The 25,689-nt window shown below is 41.3% G+C and overlaps 1 protein-coding gene across 11 annotated transcripts in view; it reads left to right on the forward strand.

The window, feature by feature from the left end:
• The first annotated feature begins 202 nt into the window (after nt 1-202).
• Nucleotides 203-25,689, forward strand: part of CALD1 (caldesmon 1) — a 184,427-nt gene continuing 158,940 nt past the window's right edge. For all 11 annotated transcript variants that reach the window (NM_001396085.1, NM_204158.2, NM_001396086.1 and 8 more), the window contains exon 1: nt 203-389. The gene's annotated coding sequence lies outside the window, so the exon portion shown is untranslated. The remainder of the gene's footprint in view (nt 390-25,689) is intronic.

Below are 25,689 nucleotides of genomic sequence, written 5' to 3' on the forward strand. Positions count from 1 at the left end.
AAAAAAGGGCATGTAGCAAGACAGTTTTGGCAGCTTGCATGAATTTTCGGAGCTTTTTAGGTCTTGGTTTTCTGATGAGTGGCTTCCTGAGCATGCCTAGGGAATGACAGGCATCTCTGCAGGCAGGCTGAACCCACCTTGGCTTGTGCGTAGCCATTGGCTGCCTATTAGAATAAATTGAGGACAATGCATACCGCTGCCTGCCAATTGTAAACATAAGGGATATGTATTCACTTAGCATTGACTTTTGGGAGGGGCCAAGGCAAGGCTGTAGTTTTATTGAATAGGGCTGTATGTGAGGCTGCTGGTGTGCCTTTCTTGCTGCGCTCCTGCCCAAGCAGCCAGTTATTCATTTCCTTCCTACTAGTTGAAAACTTTTCACCGCTGAGGTAAGGGCTTACCATACGTATTTGCTGGGGAGCGAGCCGGTCTGACTGCGTTTGCGTCGTGGCTAGAGATTAAGAAGCATGCAAAACCTGGCGAGTCGTGGAAACGCTCTGAGACGCTCAGATACTCTTTTCCCTCTCCTCCTCTCCCTGTTGCCCCTCTGTCCAGATGCTCACGGGGAGCTGAGGGGGCAGCTCTGCTGGGCTGTGCAGGGCTGCTCGCTTGCCCACTGACAGACTCCAGCATGGAGCAAGGCGCCGGGAGCAGGGCAGGGTCCCACTCTGCATGGGATCCTGCAGCGGGACTGTCAGCGGGGTGATAGCCTATCCTTTCTTATCTTTACATATAAGAAAGGCATTGCAACAGGAAGGTCTTTGGTGTGGTAATAGTGAATTGCTTTTATTTTGCAACGTAATACCTGGGCTTTCAGACTGCAGAGGCAGCCTAGCCTCCCTCTGTAACTGATACGGATAGAGTAAAGCTCTGGTTAGTGTAACCGACCCGATGCTCGCTGCAGCAGATGTCTGTCATGGCAGCCTTTCACAGAAATATTGTTGACAATAGACAGCATCCGTTTTTGTTTTCAGCTTCAGCAGCGCATTGCCAGAAATTTTCCTGTGAAACTGTCTTTCCTGCTAAAAGGGGGAGAAAAAAACATGCTTGGGTGGGACCGGAGGTCTTAAAAGTACTGCTCTGTGCTGGTGTCAGTCAGATCACGGCTCACAGAGCTGGTGAGTAAGCTGCTCTCCTTTCCAGCTCCTTTGCCACAGGTAGTCTGCATTAAGTTGTGCAAGGCTGGCTGCTGCTAGCATGGTGTTCCCTAACTTCTTAGAGAAGGGAACTTCTTAGGGAGCGAGCTGGGAAAATGAAGGGAGGAATGATGCTAGTTGCAGATTGATACTTGGGAGAGACAGATATTGACCTAACTGCCAACCCCTGGCCAGTGCTAGAATTGGTTCTTCTCATATGTCATATGATGTATCATATGGAAAACTGAACAGAACTCTTAAAATGACTTTTTGTGGAATATTTATTTTCAGAGTACGCAGCTTTTATATAACTTTGCCTATCTGTGAACCCTGCTCTTGCTAAGAGTCTTATAGGAGAACAATTTGTGAAAATAAGCCGTTCCCTCCTTGGCTGCAGCTCAAAGAAAATAGGCAGGCAGAGTGTTTTTTCTGTGAAAAATATGTACTTACAATAAGTTGTCTATTTTAGATACCATGCTGTGAATGACTGTGCTTGAATGAATTGCCATCAAAGAACCCCGAGACCCTGCATCAATTCTTTCTCAGTCTCATTAAATATAGCAGTAGTCTGCTGTGCGAGCATCTCCAGATGAATGTCATACCCTTTTCTCCTGCCATCAAGAGAGACAGGGTGGGATCCTAAAGCTGCGTACAGCCAAACCAATCAAACAGACTATTTTAACCTAAATTACAAATGTAGTGATGCTTCAGAGTAAGTAGTCCATTTCCCAAATTAAGTTGCCTTTAAAGTAAAGCAGGACTGAGCTGTTCTCAAGTATCTTGAGAAAGTGCAGGTCTGCCTTTCTTTGGGAGGCTTTCTGATAGGCAGGTATCTTTGATAACAAGCCTGCAACTGTTAACATAATAGCTAAATCACTGTGCTGGGGGAGAAATACTTCGTGTTTCCCTGTGAACAGGATACGAAATTGAAATAATATGTATTTTCTGAAGAGTCCTCTTTGTTGCACCATGTGATGACAAGCAGATCGATTCCACATCTTTCATTCACTAGATTAGTCTTGGTGAAATCAATACCTTCATTAATGGATGCAGACTCTGATGCTGGGACAGTCCTGTGTTGTTCGAATGCTCTCTGACAAAGAGCAACCTAAGGGTGCATTAGGAGAGTAAGGGATTTTCTGCAACTGCCACCTTAGATGCTCACAACAATTTTCTGTCACAGTGCAGCCTAAGAAAGGGATAACTTTGCTTGTGCTTTTATTTCATGCCTGGCGCTGACAGACCATGCAATCATGTCACTGAAAACTAAGTGATTTGAAAGGAAAGAGTGCCTCTGAGTTCTGCTGGTTGACACTAGAGGGAAAACTGAGGTCCATTGAAATGTGATCCCAGGGCCATACACATCAGGGAGACATGCTGGTCAACAACCATCTGAACTTGGACAGTGTTATTATCAATGCTGTTCATTCCAGGTGGTGAGACCAGAAAGGTATGGCAAGGTTCCTTTTGTTGGCTGCTTGCTGGGAGGTAGCTTATGAGGAGAAAGATGCTAGGAAGTGTCTATGAAGAGCCTTTCAAGGAGCCCTCTCTGTTTTGCCCTTCCCTGTGTGCAGCAGTGGCCCTGCTGCATGGGTGGATCACTGCAGAGCCAGACACCACTGCACAGTAGAAGGGTTAGAGGACCCTTTTTTGTGTATTTGAATAAAAGCCAAATATATATATATATATATTGGTTTTCATATATGAATATATATATATATACATACATACATTCGCTCCAAATGATGTGCATTGGGGTACCTCTTGACTGATGTGACTGTGGTTTTCCAGGCTTTAGGTGGCATGTGCAGGTGGAAGAGGGCAGTGCAACCCATATTCTTGTGGTAATACTGACATTGGTTCAGCTTTTTTTTTTTTTTGTCAGGTAGGGGTGATGGTGTACATGTGCTCTGTGTCTCTGTGTGCTGCTGCTGTACACCTTAATCTACATTGTCACATGTAAAAAACACTCCTTGCTCTTATGGATGCTTAAAATGCTGCTTGCCCTGGAGAGGTTTTGCTTCCCAAGGGGATCTGTTCTATTGCAGAGAGGTGAGCCTCTGCTCTCTTCCTTCCTTCGTGCAAGACAAATGGGATTTGAATGCCTTGGGACTACTTAAAATACTTTGATTTCTCAGTCACTTCTCACACGAAACCCGTTCTATCAGGTGCTTATGTTCTAATTTTTACCAGAGACTAGTGGAACTGTTAACCTGTATCTGCTAAGGGGGCAGCTTGGTGCATTTAGTTACTACACATGAACAAAGAGGGGCAGGAAACCATATATGCATAAGAGAGGGCCAGACAGCAGCATTAGCTGTCCATCTGCAAAGCTTGTCTGGACTTTCCTGGGTAGCCGAGAAAGCACCAAAAAAGGTAACTGGGCAGAATGTGAAGTATAGTCTTGTGAGCCTCTCGTTGCCTTTGCAGGGAGCTTTATGGGGAGCTTGCAGGGCTGGGCTCCAGTTACGCAAAGCCTGAGGCAGACAGGCCTGTGGCTGCGAAGAGTAGGAGTCCACCTTCAAAGAAAACTTCCATGCTTTACAAATTGTCTCCTCTTAGTAACAACCTCCTGGAAGCTCGAAACGGGAAAACTGTTCCTCACTTGATTGCTCACCTGTAGAAGTGTTCATACGCAAGGGTTGGCTGCTGGTTTTGTTCCTAGCTCTGGCGTGGTTTGAAACGCTGGGACTGCTGAGAATGGGTTTGGGGCACAACTGTGCTGGAAGCAAGTCACCCACCTACACGTCAGCACCTCTCCTCAAAGGCTGGTGCTCTCTGGGAGGCTGTGGCTGTTTCATGCCTCCAAATGGTTTGTCAAGGATTTTGCTGAGGCTGAAATTTGACTCAAAGGCATTTGAAGATCAGATTAGGTTTGACCTTTTGGGATGGAGCGCTGAGGTCATAGGATGGCTGAACTATGTAACTATTTCTCTTTGCTTTTCCTGAAGCTCTGGTACATTTCAGCTAGCCCAGTGGGGAAGGACACACAGTACGTTGTAATTTGGGATCCCTCCCACCCCTGGGGGAGCTTGTTCTTACTTTTCTTGAAAGGGATTAGATTAACAAGAAAGATTAGGGCATGTAACACTGTCAGCTAGCTGCTAGCCCTGCTATGTTAGCAGTACTGTTTACAACCAGAGTAGGAAACTACTTCATTTTTCTCCTTTGGTACTGTGCTTAGTGCTGATAATTGGTGTGGAGCTGGCAGCTGAGCTGCCAAGCAGATAGTAGCATTAGCAGTCACTCTTCTCAAGCATGGCTAACTGGAACCTCCTGATCAGAAGATCCTGCCTACAGAAGTGCTTAGGGGGTCTGTGCTGAAGCCAGGACAAAGTGCTCAGTGGGTCTGTTCTGCTGACTTGCAGTAGCAAATAACTGGGGAAATGAGGGAAGGAGGGAGAGGAAAAAGAAGGCCAGATCTCAAACTGCTGCAGTCATTTGATTTTTTTTTTTTTCCTGTGCTCATAAATACCTGGTGAGTCACCTAATGGCTGTGTGTCTGTTTTTGAGTCTTCAAGCTCAAGATAATCCATGCCATTTTCTGTTTAGCTCGTGAGGCTACTGAGCATTGATAAACAATTTCTAATCCTGTAATCCAAATTTAAGCACTGTCCTTATTTTTTGATTGATTTCAATTTTGATCGATTGAAATACCTTATTTTTAATTTATTTCTTAGTGAGAACGCACACATTTTGGCTTGTTTGCACAGTTACATATTCCTCTAGAACTATATTTTTCTGGACTGCAAGCATAAAATCCCAGAAGCACAGTGAAAGCAGTGGAAGGTGAGCCGAGCTCAGTGCTGTGACACTGAGCTGAAACACCTGGGTGGGATTTCTCCAGTATTTGCAGATAGAAGTGCACTTGCTGCACCTGAGAGCATCCCATTTTCCTGTGAAGTTGTTGTGCAGATAGCAGAGTTGCAGGATGACAGATTTTGCTGACAGCCTTGTTATAGTGTCATAAACTTGGATGAGAAACTCCAGGCCATGGTGCTAAGCTTTACCTGCTTGCTCAGCTTCATGTTATGGGAGTGCTTGATGCTGTACCTCCTGGGGGTGGACTGTAGTGGGGAAAATGTGAGGGAAAGATTTCAGGCAATGGAAATGATTGCGTGTTTCCACACCCTCTTGTGTACAAAACACAGATAAAGAGCGTTTCCCTTGAGACTTGCTGTGGAGGGTGTGAGGAGAAGTGGAACCCACCCGTTTGCACATTTTCTGGTTCATGTCCTTAAATGGGAAAAAAAATCCCCGGAATTTAGCTCATGGAAGGGTTATAAATAGATTTGTGGAGATAAGGTTTTGCTGTAAATACTCTGGTTTGGGATCTGTTCAGGAAAGTGACACTGTAGGCCGACAAATATATGGGAAAGGAGGGCTGTTGCTAATGGCAGCAAGACCACGTTGATGTGCACAGGCGCATCCCCTGTCCGCACTGGTCACCATTCCTCCTCCATCTGTGTGGGGATCCAAGGGGCATGGCTAACTGTGCACCCCTAGGAGCTGAGTAACTCAGTGAGGGAGAGTTGTCGTTTTTGATCCCCTCATGTCTGCGGGTCTCAGGATGTGCCGGAAGATCACTTTGCCTCCCACCCCAGAGCAGCTGTGGCTGGAGGGCCGGGCCGGGCCCTGTGGCCTGGCACAAGTCACTGCCAGTCGGCTTCAAAGGGAGCTGTGCCCATGTGGAGGGGCTGAGATTGGTCCCTGTTTGTTTCTTATTTGCAGGGCTTTGATGTTCTCTTTCTGTGACTGCCACAGGGCATGTTACTAGCCTCTTCCCGCTTCATTCTTTTCTTTGACAGCGAGCTCTCTAATGGTGAAATGATCCTTCTCCCTTCCCCATTTTTTTCTTCAGCTGCAGTGTTCACACCAGTAAAACCTCTCTCTGATCCAGAAGCAAAGGCAGGACTTTTCTAATCCTTTACCTTTCCAGAGCACATAGCAGAGCTTGTTGCATAGCCCAAATCATCACTGTCCAATACAAAGCTTATATGGAGAATAGTTTCTGTCTGCATTTTCCCTTTCCCCTAAAATAATGACCTAGTGATAACCTGCTTTCTCTCAGCAGTTTCAAAGCCAGGGGGAGAATTTGGCTTCATTTCTGTCTAGTTAAAGCTCATAAGTTTGGGAAAGAAATTCCTTGGGCTTGACCACAAATTGTGGAAACGGGAGGTAGCTGTGTTAGCTCTGAGCTCAGGGGAAGTGTTTGGCCAGCTCTCGTTTACCTGCAGAGCTGAGTGTCTCTGCTGCTGGTGCTACAGGATGTCATCCTACACAGGGGCTGTGCTGTGGCTCTGAGTCCTGAGGAGAGAAGATGGGAGAGGAAAGGGTTTGCTGCTCTGCAGGGCTTTGGGAACAGCAGAGCCCTATATATACGGCCACATCCTGCTATGGAAATTAGGGATTTCAAGCTAATTCAACTCACTTCAAATAAACCAGATTATAAAGACCAAAGTGCAGCATTTTAATTGCTGTAAATATGAATAGGAGTCCTTGGGAAATGCTGATGATGGAGCTAAGCATTTCTGTGGCTAATGTATATTGCATGAACAAAAGCAGGCCAGCTGAAGAGTTCTGTTCTTCTACTCCCAGTAACCTAACACATGGGTTGCCTGAGTTCTGCTGTCACTGCGTTGCTGAGAAGGAGGGAGATGTTTTAACCTGGGCATTGGCTGGTCTGATTCTGATCTTACTTCAGCAGCTGTGTGGTGATGTAAACCTTATTTCAGTTAAAAAAAAAAAAAAAATGCCTATTGGGTCTGATCTCCATTATCGTATTGTAAATCAGAGTTAGTTTCAGAATGCATCCCTTTTTGTTTTGCTTTCTGTACATCCCCTGAAGGATACTAGCAGCAGGGAATTGGGTCAGAATTGTGGTAAGGAGCATTCATTGGGAAATGATATTTCATAAAAGAGAGGACGCTGGTAAACCAGTAAGCCAGTATGAATTCCACGGCTTATTTGCTCCGTAGTGATGAAAAGGGCCTGCCATAAATGGGAAAGGCCGGACATTCATTTGTTGCAGCCACAATAGTAAATGTCTTATTCACCGGACACAATATACAGTAAGGAGCAAGGGTCTGGGACAATAAAAAGGAAAAGCAGCAACTATTGTTTGCAGTTTGTTTGCTGTTTTCTCCACTGTGTGTTATTAAAAAGCTCTGTGACTATTTTTTCTTTTTTTTTTGTTGTTGTTCCTTTATTTAGATCCATGCAAACGGCAGTAGGTTTGTTTTGCCACTTAATCTTCCCTTCATAAAACCAGACATACGAGCCTATTTCCTCTCCTTCCCCCTACACAGCCCAAACAAGAAAAAGACATTTCCTCTACCACTATAAATAAATGTAGCTCTTCTGTCTTCAGCATGTCTCTTGTGGCTTTATATGACTATAGGCTGGGATTAGCAGACAAAATCTTATTCTCACCCCTGGTATAAAACACTAATATTAACAAAAGCAATGATTAAATGCCAGTGTTTCAGAAACACCGGTAGGATCACCGGAGTGCAGCAAATGGGAAACGTGTGTGCATGAACAGAGATGAGTCTGGGGGGAGGGCAGGAGCAGCACGCTTTGGATGGGAGTTGCAGAAGGGCTCTTAAGTGCTGCATGCACCCTGAGGGATTTTCCTCCCAGCACATCAGTTCCTGCAGTGAAACCCTATGCAGATGACATTAAGATGCAAAGTCCTTAGAACAAAGTTGTTTGCATTCTTGCTTTTCAGTTTTTTTTCTTTACTGTTTAGCACTTACTCTGACATCAAAATCAAGGGGAGAAAATAGTCAGCCTAGTTGCTTTTCATTTCCCAAGGAGGACAGATAAGTAACTACAACAATGAAACTATACAGTGTTCCCTCCTTGCTGAAGATTCCTGTTTATTATTTGTCATGAGCCTTACAAATATGATGTTTGTGTCATATTGATACGTTTAGAGGTTATAGATAGGATCCTTTAAGCTGCTGACTTTTTGATGTAAACTCATAAGGATTTTCATCGTTGGCATCATCCAGTTACTCATATTTTGAGTATGTTTAAACTAATGTGATTGACTCTTCAGACGATGTAGTTGGTCACAGGACAGTTGGCTAGATTTGAATTCATTCTTCTGCTCCTCAAAAATTTTACTGATGGTCTCAAGAAGTACCATGGCCCTGCAACAGATCTGTGGCTCACCTTCTGTTTTCATACACATCTGAGCCTCTGCAGCTTCCAATGAGTATAATTGGTAATATGACTTTTTGTCAGTGTTGATAAAGTAGACATTCTTTCAGCAGTGTGCTATGTTTTTTGTTCCAGGAAAAAAACAGTGTTGATACTACACTGATGTTTATGGTTGCTGCTAAGCAGTGCTGTAAAGAGCCAAGGCTGTTCTTAGTGAAGGATACAAGGAGCTGGGAGGGGAAAGAATTAGGACAGCTGACTGAAACTGGCCAAAGGGGTATTCTATATCATATGATATCAAGTGGAAGTTTTGGAGGGGGTGGGAGTTCATCTTGCTCTCTTCTGCTGTTCGTGGGGCTAGCTGGGCATCAGCTGGAGGATGGTGAACAATTGCTTGTACATCACTTGTTATATACATTCATATATATATATGTATATATACACATATATGGTCATTACTATTATCCTTTTCATTTTCTCTATCTTAGTAAGTAGTTTCAGCTCAACCCACAAGTTCTACTTATTTTTTCTTGATTCTATCTGTCATCCCACTGGGAAGGCGGGGGGAGTGAAGGAAAGACTGTGTGGTGCTCAGCCACCTGCCAGCTTAAACCACCACAAGTGGTCCTTTGTGGTAGTTTCTGAAACCTTCCTTCACTGAAAAGTTTTTTTTTTGTTGTTGTTGTTGTTTTTGTTTTTTCTTTTCAATGTATTGCTTTCTTAGAGATGAAACCAATGTCCTCAACTTCATCAGAAGGCTCACGATATTTTATGTCAAAGAGCTGGAGGGTACAAATTAGGCCTACTTTGAGATGGTGTTGCTTTTCATCTCTGGATGGTAGTACTTCTGAGGAGACTGTTATCATGCATTGACTGTTATCGTGGAGCTGTGGTTTATAAGACTGATGCCCACTGAGGAACCCTAATGTGGCTAAAAGAAGCCCTGACTGGTTTTAACAGCCCAGTATTGTGATAGTAATACAGATTACTGCTTCTGTTTTCTGGCTATTGAAAGGATCTGGAGAAAACCAATATGGAGACAAGAATAACTAGATAACAGACCACTTTCATATTTCTTCATCCGGGATTTGGACTGGATTTGCCTTCTTTGATACCAGCTTGTAAATACCACCTGGAACCTTTGTGAAAAGCCCTTGGTTAATAAGCAAATGGAGAGCAATAGATTTTCTTACATAGTTGAAGAACTTTTAACTTTTTTTTAGCATCTTCAGTCTTCTTGAGCCCAAAAATAAGATGTGAGGCTACTTTGTTTTCTTTTTTCCTCTTTTAAGAGGCAGGTAAATTATGCATGCTTTGGAGTCAGTTCCCTCCCTCTAAGAGACTTGTGGCTGAGTTTCATGTTTGTGCAGTCTCGTACTGGCTGCCATGGAGAAGCTTTGCAGAAGTTAAACTCTGCTGCTCTGCATTGTACATGGCTGGGAGTTCTCCTTTACTTGTAGGTGTCTTTTAGTAAAGACTGACAAAAATGTCATTTTATGAGAAAAGCTTTTTATTTACGTTTGTTTATTATAAGAATACTCTTCCCTGTGAATTGCCTTAAGATTTTTCAGTCTGTTGTCCAGCAAAGAATTTTCATTGTTAGTAATGATGTTTATTGCTTCATCTGTCAAACCAGAAACCTACTGTCCTTCCTAGACTATCTGCTCCAACAACCCAAAGGGTGTTATAAAATAAGCAGTATTTATTTTTCTGTTTACTGCCTTCTGTAACAGGTATGAATTCCTTTTGTGGAGTCTCTACATAGAAAATTTAATACAAGGGGAGATGTTTTCCTTCTGCATCAGTGTCTGATAAATATCACTTCGTGTTAGGAAGAAATGAGAGGAATTTACTGTACGTGTGGGAAATAGGTTTCATTATGATGAACAGATTGAAGTGGTGACAGACTGTGAATCTGACTTATATGACAAAACAGTTATACAGTTGTGAAAGTCTAGAAACAGTACGGTGAACTGGAGAAGACATTATAATCTGAGTATGTTATTTCTGTCTCTCCTGTGACCCTTCATGGCAATGGAAAGGCACTGATGGAAAGTCTGTTGGCATTAGAAGGCACAGAAATGGTTTCATCGATCTTGGTTCAGTGCTTAAGTGTGACCGAACCTGAATTTAAATCTTTAAATTCAAGGTTTTTCCCTCATTTTAAAGTTAAATAGCAGAGGCTATAGGCATTAAAAAAAAAAGGAAATCCCAAACTGAAAACCTGGGAAAGACATATTAGGTCATCTTGTCCCTTTCCCCGTGCAGTGTGAGATGACTCCCTAAAGTATATTCACACGTGTTTTGTCCATAAACACCTCTGTTTATTAACAAAATACAATAAGCTGTAGTTTCTCAGTGAGGATTGGGATAGTTTGCTACACTTTCTAGTTTTTAGCAAGCGGAAATAGCTATCATTCTAAAATGTGTTTCTTGGCCTATGGATATTGCTTATATGAATTCAAGCAAAAAATACCTAATGAATGGAAACTCATAGAAGAGTTAACGGCAGCTGGTTTTATTATGGACCTCTGACATGATCTCACACTAGTTTAATACAAGTGTTACCTCACTGACTTCGATGGAACTGGTTTTCATTTGCAAGGGAGTAAATGAGGCCAAAATCAGTCAAAGACCTAGGGAGACTCTCAGAGAGAGAGAGGGTTTTAGTTTGGGGAATGTACTTTACATCCATATAAAATGCATGGGCATATCTGCACATCACAGTCAATGCATCAGGCCACCTGGGAGATGCTTTGAATAGCACCTGTGCAAATCCAAGATGAAAGGAAGGGATAACTTGCCAGGAAGGGCCAGAGAAGAATCTCATTCTTCTGAGTGCTGGACTGAGTTTCCTCCTCACTGGATTTCTAATGTTTCCTTAGTGAGGTGGGTAAGGAATACAGAAGGGTGAGGCTGTTCTGAAGGTAGCTTCAGTAATTTTGCTTCTTCATTTCAACCATATCAAATTACAAGAGGAGTTGTGTTGTTTATTCTCAACCCAGCTCAGACAAAAGCACCAGCTGCACAATTATTCTGCCTTGAAGCTGTCAAAGCAAGCAGTGAAATAAGAATCATATGTTTTAGTCAAACCTTTCTCTAGAATTGCACAATATTATGTCCTCCTAGCTCAGCCTTCAACTTAGCTGAATCTTGCAAAACTCTCAAAGGCATCTGTGCTCTATTGTAAGGAAGGAAGAGCTTCGGAACTTCCCAAATCCAGCAGAGATGTTACTTTGCAGGCTAGATACTAAGCACTAGTTTGCAGCTGTGAGATGAGCGTTACGTTTGTGTAGTATGCGAGGAAACATGGCTAAAGAAGTGATGGAAGTTGATTAAGAGTGGAGAAAGGCCAGAGGAAAGGGTTTGTCTTCATAGTTTCTTGCTGCTCGAGTTTTGGTGGTCCTGTTCCCTGCTTTCCAGCACAGCAGCACCTGAAGTTTTAATGCATGCAGAACCGTGGTCTACAACCTCTTTGTGCATACTTTGAAATGTGTTTTAGGATTTAACACAGCTCCCTGAATTGTAGCAGGATTTCCCAGCAGCGTAAACACTGATTACAGACAATTTTTGCTTTATACAGTCTTTGAAATGGTTAAGTTTACAGGTGTGTGACAGAAAGATTCATTGTGATGTGGTTGTAGTTTGGCTTGGGGCACTCCTGCTGACAGAGCAACACCATTTTAAGACTGTGGAGTTATGTAGTGTTAACTGTGTTAATTTTCATTTTTATTTTACTGAAGAAGCAGAATGATCATAATTAAGCAATGCGTTGGCCAAAACTGGTGGGGGAGGAGGCAGTAGAGTATGTGAAACGCTTTAAATGGTTCTAGCCACTTCTTCAAAAGGGAGCTCTTACAGAGAGTGGTTGGAAGTCTTTTCTCAGTTACTGAGTTCTTGCAGTTCCCTACCTGAGCTGAAACTAGTGACATTGTCCACAAAAAGCGCAGCAGCAGCTAGCACCCCTGTGACTCATGCAAGTGCTAATTACTGCCAGTGGTGTTCCCCACAGAGCTGGTCTGAGAGCACTGACCTGCTTCACATAACACACTGGTGCACCATGAGACAGAAATGACTTCCAGCTGCAGTGCTCTGCCACATTCATGGTGGTAAGTTTGAAGGAAAGGCCCTTTACTTGGAGCATTGTAGACTTCCTCCTGAGTAAATTAGGTGCCGATGAGAGAAATGTGTAGGAGAGCTCTTGTCTGAATAGAGTATGTGCAAGATTTATCCTGCTTGCTTCCAGTGTGCTTCTGTCCTTGAGGTAAACAAAGCCAACCCCCACATTCCCATTGCTCTTTCAGTACTCTTTAGCTGAACAGAGCTTGCCAAGTCTGCTCTGACCTGTGTACACAGAATGATACCATGTACGTTGTAAGTACTTTCTCTGGAATAAAATGGCCGTTGTTGTGTGGAAAGTCAACGAAAGAGCTGGGGCCGCAGACTAGGACTTCTGATTACTACATCAAAATGCGTAGGTGTAAACGGGGAAGTGGTGCAGTCACTGTCCCTGGAGGAATTTAAGGAATGGGCAGATGCTGTACTTAGCGACATAGTTTACTGTGCAGGATTGGTGATAGGTGGACGGTTGAACTAGATGATCTCAGAGGTCTTTGCCAACCTTAAAGATTCTACACTGTCATACCAAGGCATGCTCACAAACCTATCTACTTAACCTATTCTAATAGCTCCTCGGACTGTTTGCTGGGACTGCCATATTAACCACAGAGGAAGAGATAAGTAAACAGGAAAATTATTCTGTGAAGCATGGTTAGAATTTAAGAGCACGTTAAACATATTTATAAGCATTAAAATGAAAGAAGAAGTAGAAAAAAAAAAAAGCTTAGGGTATTGAATACAGGTTTATCTGTTGAACATTCTCCTGTGTGAAGGTTTTTATTGGCAAAAGACCTAGATAGATGTGGTCAGGTGACTTGGAAGTTATGAGGTGATGTCTTTTATTAGAAGCTGAATTCCCCCTTTGCTACTTAGTTAAATCCAAGGTTAGAATGCACTGTTATGGTATTCCATCTAAGCAGTCTGGCCACCCTTGATCGGTTTTATTTTTGATTAGTAAAAATACATGGCAAGAGGTGTTGAGCCACTTGCTGGAAACTTGCTGCTGCCAGAGATACTAACATGGTCTACATCTGCAGAGAGTTTTTCTTTGCTTAATATCCTGGAGATATACTTAGCAAATGCCCAATGGACTGAGTGGGCAGTATATCTGGTTTCACTGGTTTCAGAATGCAAATATGGTGCAAAGTCTGAAAAGCTGGACTTCAGCAAAGAAGTGAAAGCATGGATGGAGACAAAGCAGAAGCTCTGACAGATGGTTTTGCACCCATTTTTTTTTAAAGTATTGCTTAATGCGTGTCAGGAATGAACAATTATGATTTCATGTTGAAACATGCCTGAAGCTGAGAAGAACAGTAGGATAGATGGAAATAGTTGTTCCCCATGCAGCATTGGTGCCACCTGCTCCACAGGGAACATAAACCTATCTCTGAAATATTAGAAAGAAAACCTTATGTACCACATGTGATTTTGCATTTATACAGGTGCAACTGGCTTCAGCTGAAGGGCTGTTTTGATGAGAGATGGAATGTCTCATTTATATCATTGATATAAATTACTTCTTGACATTTACGTGAGTGGTAGAAAACAAACACGCTCCACTTGTGTTGGCGTTCTTGTTGTGTGCATAAAAGAAGACCTGTCCTTACCCATGTGCATTTTCTGTAAGGTTATAATGCCCCCATTCAGTATTCATAAAGAAGGCAGTGGCTACCCAGCTTGACTGCTTGATGAAGAGGCAGTTGCAGAATTCCATCCAGTTGAAATCATTGATTTTTGCAAATGGAAATTGTTTATACATTTTTCTTCATTTAATAGAAATGTAATTAGTGGTTTGCAATGTTTATGTGGGTAGCATCAGCTGAATCTTGTTCCAATCCACTGAATGCTTTTTTAACATGACCTACAATACACATCATGCAAAAATCTGTCCACGATGTCCAAAGTTAAGTGCAAATTCCCAATGTAAATATGAAGTTTTGCCAAGCTGAATTAAGCTCCTTAGGTGGTATCAGGAAGGGCTTTGTTGGATTGTTTACTTTTTGCAGGAGGTAGGGGATAGAGGAGACTATAAATAGAAATAAGATGCTATTCCACAACTGAGGGATTAAGCCTTGAATTAGACTGTTGTATGAAATCTAAAGACTGAAATAAAATCACTGCCCAACACTCACTTTTTCAATTTAGCGATCTCTAGAAACTCTCTTGGGGAACCAGCTGCACTCTCAGCAAATTATTAGGACAAGGCAAGAGTGTCCAGCTAAAACTTTGGGGGTGTGCAGCAGTACTAACAGTGCATCAGGTCTCACACGTGCCACTTTGTACAGCAGCGGGTCCCAACATTATCCCAGATTTCATCTGTTACCTGATTGTCTTATTTTGTATGTGTTTTGCTTCACTTCAGCTTAATTGATCAGATATTAATTCTGTTTTAATAACTTCATAACTTCATAAAGCTTCTGGACAATTTATTTAAGCTGTTGTTGGGCTATTGTACTGTAACGTTTTACTGTTTATTGCGTTTTAAGCCCTCACAATCTCAGGAAATGTTTACAATGGTTGAAGCTTATTTCTAACCATTTGTGACAGTATAGAACACATTTCTGGAAGTGATATAGAATGAGCAATTGTTCCCCCTATCTGTCAAGATGAAAACAAAGTTCTTGTGTTTATTAGGGTACTAAAGTAAGAGTTTAATATAGAGAAAAGGGTTTTTGAAAATGCCCAGCACGTTAATCAGAGGCAGTGCATTCAGTTAAATGCCTTCTTGGAAGTAGTGCATGTAAGGATCATAGAATCATTAAGGTTGGAAAAGACCTCTAAGATCATCTAGTCCAATCCCCACCATTCCCACTGGCCATGTCTCTCAATGCCACATTCACACATTTCTTGAACATCTCCAGGAATGGCGACTCCACCACCTCCCTGGGCAGTCTGTTACAATGCCTCACCACTCTTTCTGAGAAGAAATCTTTCTTAATACCCAACCTGAACATCTCCTGGTGTAACTTAAGACCATTCGCTCTTGTCCTATCACTGTTACCTGGGAGAAGAGGCTGATCCCCATCTCGCTACCTCCCCTTCAGAGAGTTGTAGAGAGTGACTCCCAAGCCTCTTCTCCAGACTAAACAATCCCAGTTCCCTCAGCTGCTCACAAGACTGGTGCTCCAGATTCTTCATCAACTTTGTTGCCCTTCTTTGGACACAAGAAGTGATGGGTACTCTCCAATTTATACTCTGAAGCATGGTGTTTCCAACAGCCTTTAGAAGTAATTGCTCCCATATTGGGCACACGCACAATAAAATCTGAGATGCCTCAATATGGTGCTTTTAGGAATTTTCAAGTGTCAGAGTTTGGACTGTGCGTTCTTTGTTGGCATTTCTATCAATGCCAGTTCAATTCTGTTTCAGCCTGGCATTGATTTTTACCCATCTGCATGTGGCCAGTTGCTTATAGTGCCTGGTTCATAGGTGAGCTCACCACTGGCAGCTGAAGGGAAGAGGACTTGAAACTTCACTTTGAATGCTTCTTTGCCATCAAGCAGTTCAGCTGCTGCTGTAATGACAGAGGTACCAGATTTTGTTAAGAACCTCAGCTGTTGGCTCAGAATATTGTTGTTGCTTGCACATAAAATTATATGGCTTGAAAAATTATGTGGCTCCTTCAATTAAAGGAGCCCACACATTTGTATATTTAGGTAACTGCTATCTAATTGTCCTGATATTGTTAATGTGATGAGGAAAAAGAGAAAACAAGACAAGGTTCTTTGAGCTAGCGGGTAAGATTCTGTAGTACAACTACAATATTTCTTTTTCTTTAGAGTGCGTATGGTTAGCAGCTTTAAGCACTGTATGCTGTCTTTGATTATAACAGTGCTGAACTTTATCTGAAAAGTTGAAACCTCTGATTCTCGAGTACATCAGTAAGTGAAACCTAAGCACATGTAATCTGTAAAAATAAATGTAATTACTTTAGCAAATGTATTACAGCTGGCCAGGTTTAATGTTGAGATACCTGTTTCTTATAGCTCACTAGTGTCAAAAGACAGAGGTGATAGCTTGAGCTGTGCTATGCAGACAGAATGGAGGAGAAAAAATATTGCTTGCATTCTTCTGAGCATATATTAAAATGAATTAAAGTGAGCTGTGGTTCTGGCCTTTAACATTTCTTCCCACTATTTTCTTCCGTTTAAAGCATCTTGGTAAAAGTAGTTTTTTGTTGTTGGGTTTTTTTTTTTTTTAATTTCAAAAGCCCTGGTAAAATTGTAGCTAAGTGATGCTTCAAAATTGAACACTAGATGATATCTTCCAGAATGCCTAAGGCATCTGTAAGCCTTCACTGACCTCCTTTAAGGTGACAGCATTGCTATAGCAGGAACAAGAGCTCTGCACTCCATTTCTCGTGCTGCTTTAGTTTTGCTGTATGACTTTAACAGACTTTTTAGCCTTGTCTTGTTTACTTACCTCTAAAAAACACGTTTCAGATTTCCATAGGAGTACAGGGTGAGAGACTGACTGCAGCAAAGCACTTCAGTATAGATCAGTGACTGATGTGGTGATAACGATAAGTTCATGAAAGGCTGTGGAAGATCTCCAGCTGGTTGGAGCACTGGCGTGAAGTGACTTATGTGGGTGTAGCTCTCCATTATTCTGCGCATTCTTCCCAGCAAACTTAAGTGTTAGTTCCTAGAATAGGTAGGACCTTACTCATCTGCTGCAACAATAGGCAAAAGTATACTTGTTCCCGGTCTTTGGAAATCTCAGCAGGTGGAGATCCTGTTTCTCACAGGAGTGTGGTGACTTAAGCCTTAATTAGTGTCTACAGAGTGGTTAGATGTCCTTTGCAGAAATGTGCCCTGGAAGTGATAAGTGCATTGTGATACTGTTGACTGAAGTAATGGACACAAGAAGCAGGGGAAAGATAACACTATCATCAGCTGCTAAGCTTCGTAGTTCCTGCTCTTTGATCCTGCAGGTTTCTAGTTCTTTTTTTTTTTTCTTTTCCTTTTTTTTCAGCATAGTTTTAAGTTCCTCTTTGCAAAGAACGTGCATTTCTGAAGTGATGTGGGCCAATTGAATTTGTGTGATTAATCCAACCAATTGGAATAAGTTATTAGGTCTGTAATTTAAATCCTAACTTACAGCACAAGCTTCTCTTAGAACTGCACTTAGGGAGACTGAATAACATTTTAGAAATGACTGCTTCAAGTAGCAGAGTAGGTTACAGGGACGAAACTAGTAATAAAATAACTAGTTATTTAGCCCATTGAGCAATTAAATGACTTCCCTCCTCTTAGAAATACAATGCTATATTTAGAACAGCCAAGGATTCTGGCATTACAAGCCAGCCCAGCAGAGGTGGGACAGCTACAGGAAAAGTGGGCTCAGAGAGACTTCCTATGAATTTCAGAGCTCTGTAAGAAGCAGCTGTAACCTTAGCATTTGTGCTCCTGCAGACAGATGTCATCATCTCTCAGCACTGCACCAGGCATCGCTCTCGGTGTGTGGTCTGTACTGAGAAAGGGATGCAAGGAGTTGCAGCCAGTCCATCTCCTACCTCTGCAGTAATTCTGTTCCCCGAGAAGGCTGTGGTGGCAGCAACATAAACAATAACAGTAATGAGGGGTCCCCTGGCTTTTGCTGGGGCCACGCTGAATCCTCTGATACAGGCTGCTGCCTCTGTTTGCTTCAGCCTTGGCTCTGGGACTGGGATGAACTTGACCTCTGCTGTGCTGGGGTTGAATGCATGTCTTGTCCCTTTTGGGCCAGCTCCATGGGAGGTTAGTACAGAGAGAGCAAAATGGGACCTTTCTTGAGAGGTGGTCTCATTCTTGTGCTGACATAACCTGGTCTCTCTAAGTGGCGTTTTCCTCCCATGAAATGCTACCTTGAGTGTTCTGTGGAGTTAGTAGCAACTCTGTGGCTGGCTTTTAATCTCTTGGCCTCTCAAGCAGCCTCTGGAAAGAAAAGCTCCAGTAGAGGTCTAAACTCGGTGGTGTTTTGTCTTGTGCTGCTTTATTTATTTATTTACTTTAAGAAGAAAAAATGTAGTTTTTGAGTAACCTATAGACAGGGCAACATCCCTGTTCTGAATGGTTCCCAGGGCACTCTGCATCTTATATGGTCCCTAAGCCCAAACAACTTGTAGCTGGGAATTTTTGTTTGCTTTCAAGAGAAAATTAATATATCATGATGGGCAATGCATGGCACAAAAGCCAAACTACGCAAACAGCTGCGGATTTTTGTGTTCTTCTATCTGTTCATAGATTATATTTAGAAAACAAAGTCCTTTGAAAACCTTAAGGAATTTTGGCTGCCTTTCAGAAATGGTAGAGCTAAGTCAATAAAATGCTCAGAAGAGATTTTATGTCCCGAAGCATATTTTATCTTGACAGGTTATATGCTGTTGAGAACTGTAGCCATGACTTGAAGCCAAGTTAGGAAAAGAACACTTCTGTTATAGAGCTGTGTTTGATGGGAATCTGAGGAGGAAAAGGGAGAGAATAGTGTGTGCTCTGAGAATGCCAAGTGCAGAAAGCTTCTCTAAGTTGAATTCCTGCGTTGATATTAATCACTGCAACTTTGCTGGCTTCAATAGGACTTTACTGATTTACATCCACTGGGCATCTGGTTGTTTTTGATTTTACACAATTGCTCTGAATCCATGAAACCATGGAACACAGGTTTTAATAGAGGTTATATAAATGAGTAGTAGCTTGAAGTCTAAAATTTCTAATTCCTATCATTTGCCTTTAAACAAAGTGGGCAAATGAGGTAATGCCTACCCTCTGAGACTTCTGCCTTAGCTGTCTTACTCTGTTTCTTTGTACTGATGTAGTTTTTATTGATGTTTGCCCATCAAAGAGCTTGCTTTTATGCTAGGCTTTTATGACTGAAAACAATAGGCCTTTTCTAGGTAGGAGTGGTGTCCAGTCTACTGCCATTACAAAGATGCTTTATTGCCTTTTGTGTCCCTCCATCTGAAAGGAACATGCAGAGGTAGCTCTAATTTGGGGGAAGAGAAAAATCTGTCACTGTGATACCTGTTGAATGAATCTACATGTACACAGGCACAATGTTAAATGATTATAACTCTTTGTTTGGAAAGGGTGGAAAGAAGCAGTGTCTGTGTACCACTAAAACTACCTAACCTCTGCTTTTTTTGAATCCAGCCTGCACTTCAGTGATGTGAAGGCCACATGCTCTTTCCAGATGAGACAGCATTTGAAGGGTACAGTTTGCCAGTGGGCATTGTGTCTGTTGATGGAAGGTGTTTACTTCACTCTTTAGGAAGAAAGAATTCACTTTGCAGGTACTATAGGAAAACCACATACAAGCAGCACAGCATGCATTTGGGCTACAACAGCTTACTGTTAAGGGCAGGGAAGATAAATTTGAAGCAAATTTGGAGGCTACCCTTGACGCCCATATTTAGCAGAAAATGAAGTGGATTTAGGGTTCAAGTGAAAGAATTACAGGGAATTTAATTTCACTCCTCAGTCATTCCATATATGTAAGTACAGGCAACGCTTTTAAGAGGAGGTATAAATAGTCTGATTTTGAGAGACTGCACCTATAAAACCCTTTGATGCTTTGGGAAAGTCATTAGTATTTTAGGGTAAGAAAACTGGGTGGACCATTGGCAGCTGTTGACTTCTAGTTTTGCCTGTCCCCTCAGAAGTCTCACATTTACAACACACAAAGCACTTCTAATGCATGGAGGAGCTATTCTGTCAATATTTATCAAGCAGCATCATAAATAGGAGTATGATGACGAGTTGCAGAACAGTTGGTACTCTTCCAAAGCCTCATAGGATTATGTGCAAAAGATTGGAATAAAAAATGAATCAATCTTTGCATGTGTGAATTGCATCAGCATGGGCTGAATTGGTGTTCCTTCATAGAAATACCTTGAAAAGATATAATTTTGTCTCTCTGCTGTAAAATAAAATAACTTTGACTGTTATACTTCCTACATAAAAAAATAAAAATTGGAGGGATGTTTATTTTTTGGTCCTCTGGAGTTTTGTCCTTGAGGCAATGAACAGCAACTTGAAGTTGATAAAGGATTCAGCTGAAAATGCAGCTGTTGACTGCAGCATGGAGGCAGCTGTTCAGAATTAAAAACTTCTGAGGGCTGGCACTGTAACTGGCATAAGTTGTCATTAGAATTGTTGGCTTTGTAGTGTAAGTCCAGATCTCGGTGGAAAACCATGTATTTTCAATTCTCTCACATTTTCACTTGAATTTGTCTTACGATTTATATATTTGGAGGAAGTTAGCCACTTTGGAAATCCTTTTGTTTGCTGGAAGTTTCCCATCAAGTGACAGGACAAAATTCTATCACACCCTTCCTCACCATGGCAGTGCATGTTGGGCTGGAAGAAGGTTTCATCCTTCCCTAATGCCTTCCTTTATCTACTTATGTTTGGTTAGATAAATTACATTTGTTGAGAGGGTACATGGGTTTGTGCGGAGAAGAAATTTGCACATAAATGGAGATTGGCCACTGTTAAATCATTTCTTCCCTATCCAAGAGGAGAAAGCAAAATATGCCTTCTGAATGTATCTGAATTAAAAAGAGCACCTCCACAGTCTTTATGTTCAGTGTGCACTCAAAGCCTGTGCTGAGGTTAATTGCAGGGAGATTTTGGCAGGATACAGAGGCATTCGTTTCCAAAACTTTTACTGAATCTTCATCTTTCTTTGCTCTGATGTCTTGGGATCTTGAAAAATATTTCATTGAGTTGGATAATTGAAAAATATTAAAACACACCAGGTTCTTGTAATTACAGACTCCCACTGAGATGTGTTCGTGACCTCTAGCTGGATGGCTCATTTTTAGAGATGTCTGCTGAATGAGAATGCATGATCTGAAGTTCTGGGACTGCATGGCATGATGCAGAATTGTAAGGCCAGATCAAGCTGATATCAGAGAAAATACCAAAAGCTGTTGCTGTCTGGCAGCTTTTCTGTGACTTAAGGCACACACAACAATATATTCCAGCAATGTTCAGGAAATATTTTTCAATTGGGTTACTAGGACATATTCTTCCCTTACACCCATTTATAGTCATTCTAATCGTTAGTAGATTATAGCTCAGGATTTAGTTACATCTTTAGGGAAGTATTATGAAATCTGCATTGCTTGGCCTCTGCAAAACTTCTAACTAGAGAACTTCACCTTCAGGTCTGTCTGTCTAGCATCTTTCGTCAGCATCGATTTCACTCAGTTTGTCATCCTTCAGTAACCTCTTAAGCATGCATGTTCAGTGAGGATCTTTTCAGTGTTCTGCTGAAAGTGAAACCTGTGGTGCTGTGAAAAAAGTGACACAAAGTCAGACAGGTTCCATAGGGAACAAAGTGTTTATATTTAAGATGTACTTAAATGGATGTGGTTATGGCTGTATAGGACATGACTGGTTTCTTTTATTTTGAAGCAACTTTGTGCCATTTGAAATATTCCTCTAGATGCAGAACCTTCTATTGTTGGACCAAATTTTGCCCTCTGCTTAAAGTGTCTGGATAGTGTTAGAAGCTGTTATTCTTTTCTTTAAATCTTTGAAATTGCACACAGAAATTGCACAATAGCACTGGCAGGTTAGAGAAAATCCGAAGCAAAAAGGATGCACAGAATGACCAAAGTATGATCAGTACAGATATTTACAGGTGAAAGCTGCCACTACTAGCAGCTGAATGCACTGCTCATATTTCTATAAGTACCATTAAAATCATGAACAGATTTAAGTGAAGTGACATTCTGGGTGTGGGAATAGGGTTTGTCAGGAGCCACACCTCACCAGAAGCAGACATTCTTTTCTTGCTTTTACTGGTAGAGATCCAGATGTATGTTTTAAAATACAGTTTACTCTGGTCTGTACTCAAATAAGCAAAGGCGGAATATTTCTCCAGATGGGGATGCTTAAATCACAAGAACGTATCTTCATTCCTTCTTTTTGTTGTCTTTCCTCTGAAATCCTTGTCACTCAAGAAAGTTTCTCAATGTTATTATTTGGAATATTTCCTTAAAAAAAATACCTGCCAAGTTATTATAGACTGCTGATTCATTGCAGTCCTTCCTAGTGTTTTTAACTTTTCAGTCCTTTCTACAATGGTTCTTAATGTTGTCAAGCCCAAGGCAGTAATAAAATGAAGCAGTGAGGATTTTGCTCAATACTTAATTGTCTTTTACTCTCTGATTTCCCTCATGGCAGAACATGTCATTGGTAGGATACCCAGGTACTCAGAATTGTCGCTCATATCGCATTTCTTTTAAATATAATTCCATGTAAGCCTGCTTATGAGGAATGTTGGATGAACTGTGTTGAAATGAAGTTCATTTTCTGTCTAGAAGATAGCCCAAACAGAGGCTTTTATCAGACTTCCCTCCCACTCTGAAAGAGTTCAGCTGTTAGGAAGAAGAAAGGACTGGATGCAGATTTCACACTCATGCAACCATTGGACTTTTCTAGGGAGACTGCCAGCAGGGCTACTTGTTTATAACAAATATAGTTTTGGGGTTTTTTTTTGTCAAGTAAAAAACTGTCAGGGACATGTGTAAGGGAACTGTGTTCCATTGGTACAAGGCATTATCAGATGTCATGAGGTAGATCAGAAAAAATAAATCTGCAAATCTTTCCAGCCATTTAGCCCCTGCCTGTTTTTGAAAAAAAAAAACACCAAAAAACAAAAAACCAAAAAACTCAAAATACACATCTAGTTGGATTTTCCTTCCAAATCTGAAAAAAATAACGGGTCTATCTAAAGCCTCTTTAATGGAAAATGATTCCCAAGGGAATAGAGAGCTTCTGGTTCTTTTCCAATAACTGAAAAGTTAACACTGAAACAGAAAGCACATATAAATATCTACTCAGCAAATATGTTACACGTTTATATAGCTAAGGGTGTCCAGTTGGCACTAGGAATGCTCCAGGTTAACAATGTCATTATTGTGATTGAAACCTTAGGGAAAAACATAAGTACTTATCAAATATTTGTGTTTATCCACCCACTTGCAAATCATTTGCAAGAATGATACTTTAAAGATTTTCTTGGGCTTACTTAGTGGTTGTGGAATCTCTGTGGTCTGCCCTGTTCCGTAGCTACAATTTTGGGGTTTGCTTTGTAATTAATTCATAAATTTCCAAAATAATGTGTTCGATAAAGAAAAGTTAGCACACTGGAACTAATGTGGAGCAATGTCCTTACTATGTCTCCTACTGAAAAAAGATCAGAAGGCTTCTACAGATTGGGGAAGAAGTAGGCCTTGGGAGATTTCTACACAGAATCAATGGTGGGATATGTTCCAAGGTCAACAAAATACACTGTGGATCTACTTCTGTAACCCATAACTCCCATAAACACTCCTTTCTGATATGGAAAGCACAACAGCTCTATTGGGATTATTGAAGTGAAATGAGTTAGTAAAGGACAGTTGGCTCTTACTGACAGCAGTTCTGTTCAGTAACCTTAAAGCAGATGGTCCCTCTTGAATTCAGACGTGATTTTGGGAAACATATCAGACACATTGGTCTCTCTTGAAGAGTTGTGATAACACATCAGAACTGGAAACCTCAGGAAAAGGAGCAAGAAGCAAAAGTTAAGGAGCGCTACTACTGGGAAATACTACAGCTGCTACTACTTATGATTCAGATAAAACACACAGATGATGCAAAGATCAGGATGGTGGGGGATAGTGAACAGTGATGAAGATAAGGCAGCTGTACAGTGCAATCTGTATCACTCAATAAAGGGATTCCATTCAGATAAATTGTTGTAATGCAGCCAAACACAAAATCATATATCCAGGAACAGGAAAAACAGAATGAGGGATTGTATCTTCTTTGTATGAACCATGTAGAAGACTAATAAAAACTGAATTTTGTTATGTCCTCGGGGAGAAATATTGGCTACTAAAAGACTCTATGATTCTACCAGAGAAAATCCTATCTAGTAGCTGGAACCTGAAGCCAGACAAGTAAATTAGACACACATTTTTATGCTCAGGGTGGTGAATGACTGCAAGAATAAAGTTTGGTTGATTCTTCATCTCTTGATGCTGTTAACAAAATGTGACTCTGCTTTTATGTTCCAATATCCTAACATTTTTCTTCTTTCTCTCAGCTCAGTAGTTCCTTCAGGCATGCCACATAAAAACTCACCTGGGGACCATGTGTGCACTAGGTTCGTGAGTCCTACTAGGCATATTAGAATGATCACAATGGAAGCTTGAGTGTGTTGTAACAAAAGTATTGAGCTTGTATAATTAAGATCCCAATAGGAATACTTTCTTACAGTGATTCATAAACTGTGTGGTAGTCTCTGTCTGGAGGAGTTCTTACAAAAATGTTTCTACAAATGTCTGGTAAGGTAAGAAACACAAAACTGAATGCAAAGGAATAATGAATTCTAATATCAGAAGACTGATATTGGTCACTACAAAATGGTTGGTGATCCTTGACATTAGGGAGCCAAAGACTGGGATGGATGAGCAATGTACCCAATGGAGAGCTTTCTGAATGGATGCCTTCATGGAAATGCTTAGGCTGAAATATAGGTTAGGTTTAACTGTCACACGAATGACTCACTAGCACATACTGCAGAAAGATAACATCACATGAGAAATTTGCTGCTCTGCTACGTCTCCAGTAAAAGAGAAAGCCATTTTAATAACTGCTAATGATATAATCTCTAATTACAAAATGTTTCAGTAGGCGCTAGGTACCTCGTTGACATTATAGAACAAGAAAACGGTGTGTAACACTCACTTTAATCCACTGCTTATGCAGAACAGAAAAAAACCAACACCACTTTGAGCTGTGTGTGCATTTTATATTAATTTTGCGTTTAGAATTTTAGACATAAAGAATCATCGTTGAGCACTATGTATTTATCACTAGGCTCAATTAGCGACTGATGGCTAACTGTTCTAAAGCGAAGTGCAGATGTGACTTAAAACCCTTTAATAAATGTTCCAACATTTCTGTAGAAATTAGTGCAGATGCATTTTAGTGTATTTTTCTAATGACAACTTCAAGCAGCATTTACCTGTCTTAAGATGTCTCCTCAGTTAGTTGCCTTGAGGCTCCTTTTACAGAAAGGATAAAGAAACAACCAGCTTAAGACCCTGTACTTCCCATTTTATATCCTAGATATAGCTAGTAGCACTTTTCACTTTTGTCTGTAGAATCTGGATGACTAACTCAGAGGGGCACATGCAGATAGTCAGTGTTTGATCAGAGCAATTGCTGTGTTTCCTCGTTTTCCACTGTATGGAAATGGGTGAGGGAGCTTGGTGGGCTGAGTACGT

The sequence above is a fragment of the Gallus gallus genome, chromosome 1, assembly GCF_016699485.2.
Source record: "Gallus gallus isolate bGalGal1 chromosome 1, bGalGal1.mat.broiler.GRCg7b, whole genome shotgun sequence".
Lineage (NCBI taxonomy): Eukaryota > Metazoa > Chordata > Aves > Galliformes > Phasianidae > Gallus > Gallus gallus.